Here is a 2,051-nt window from a genome sequence, read left to right as displayed (position 1 = left end):
CTGGCCTGGGTCTGAGGGCCCTTGGGTTGTCCAGGAGGCTTCTCTCACACAGGTGGGCAGTCAGGGCTGGCCCTGAGCTCCAGACCTTTCCAGGTCCACCCTCCATGCTTCATAGACTAAGCCAGGAACCAATGTGAAGAAAAGCAGTATTCCATGCTTGTCTCTCAAAACAAGCTGAAGGGAAGATGAGCAACCACTTCCAAACATCACTTTTTAATAGCAGTCATGTGCCCATCACTGCTGAAGCTATTTGCATCTTGGCAGAGAAGACTGAACTTTCCTTCCATGCACCGTTCCAACTCCTGGGTTAGGAAATAAGGACCTGGGCTCTACCAGGGTAGCACTTGCCTTGCCTGGCATACTCCAGGCCTGGGGCTCCATCCCAAGTACCACGGAAGAGGGAGGAAAGAGAGGAGGACCTGGCTAAGGTACACTGGGAAGGAAGGGGACAAAGGAGTCATCGTCATGTCCTCCGGACCCTTGGGAGCAACGGTGAGTTGGGAGATCATCTGGAAAGCGTCAGACATCTCCAGGCTCACTGCTGCAAACGACATCGCCACAAGGAGCAGGGCACATATGTGAAGTAAAGGAATCCTGCATTTAAAGAAAACTACCAAGAGTGAGTGGTGGGTCACACTTTTTGTTGTTGTTGTTTGAATGGAGTAACATTCAACAAGCGCATTTCTTCCAGAGGACAAAGATCCCACTATTAAAATGAAAACTTGAACATGGAAAAGGAGAGTTAGGTTTTATAAGAAAAACCATCATGAACTATAAAATCATCCATTTTCATCAAAAAACACAAATTTTACAGTCAGCCCCTTGGCCTGGTCCTTGCCCCCAGTCTCCATGGTCTCTGTCCGCATCAGTTGGCTGAACAGCAGCCGCTCTTCACAGAATGGATGAGTCTAGACCACGTTTACCACACTGCGCTCACGCCACTTGTTCCGGCTTCTGTTTTCCCTTCTTTGCTGCCTTTTGTTCCAAGTAAGCATTTCATAGACCTGCATTTCTCTTCTCTCTTATCATACCAACTATCCAGGTATAGCATACCTAGTCCAAACATCAAAAACCCAAAAGGTTCCAAAATTCAAACTGAAATGTCGTCACTGGTGGAAAGTTTTACATCTGACGCTAAGGCTGTAGTCGAAATGCAGCTGGGTCAGGTGTTTCACATGGAATTGCCCTCAGGCTGGATGCTTGAGGTATATATGAAACAAGAGAATTTCGCATTTGCATTTGGGTCCCATCCTCAAAATGTTTCATTATGTGTATGCAGATATCCCAATTTTGGGTGGGGATTGAACTCAGGGGCGCTCAACCACTGAGCCACATCCCCAGCCCTATTTTGTATTTGATTTAGAGACAGGGTCTCACTGAGTTGCTTAGTGCCTCACTTTTGCTGAGGCTGACTTTGAACTCAAGATCCTCCTGCCTCAGCCTCCTGAGCCACTGGCATTAGAGGCATGCACCACTGTGCCTGGCCCAAATTTTTTTTAAAGTTCAAATTTTGAAAATTTCTAGTTCCAAGCATTTCAATGAGGGATATTCAACCTATCCTCCTTTATAAAATTTGTTTATTGTTTGAAATATACATTTATAACCAATCCAAGGTCACTGTAAAATAAGAAAACAGGACTTTATTTTCCTTCATTGATTCCTCTGTGGTGCTCTTCCTTTTCCTAGATCTGAGTTGCTGACTTACATCCTTTCTCCTTCGCTCTGCAGAACATCTTTTAATACTTCTGTAAGGCATATCTACAAGCAATACATCCTCGGTGTGGTTGTACTAGAATGTCTGTATTTCTTCTTCACTTTTGAAGGACAGTTTCACTGGACACAGAATTTTAGGTGGCTGTTTTTTTTCACCACTTTATAAATATTTCCTTCTTTTCATGTTTATGTGGTTTCTGTGCTGCAATTCTTTTCCTCATTTCTCAACGCATTGGGTGCTTCTTCCCTCTGGCTTCTTTTGACTCTCTCTTTACCTCTGCTCTTCTGTGGACTGAATGTGATAGGCCTATGTGTAGATTAATTTATCCTGGATGCTC

Source organism: Sciurus carolinensis, unplaced genomic scaffold, assembly GCF_902686445.1.
Source record: "Sciurus carolinensis unplaced genomic scaffold, mSciCar1.2, whole genome shotgun sequence".
Classification (NCBI taxonomy): Eukaryota; Metazoa; Chordata; class Mammalia; order Rodentia; family Sciuridae; genus Sciurus; species Sciurus carolinensis.
Note: the sequence above shows the minus strand (reverse complement) of the source record.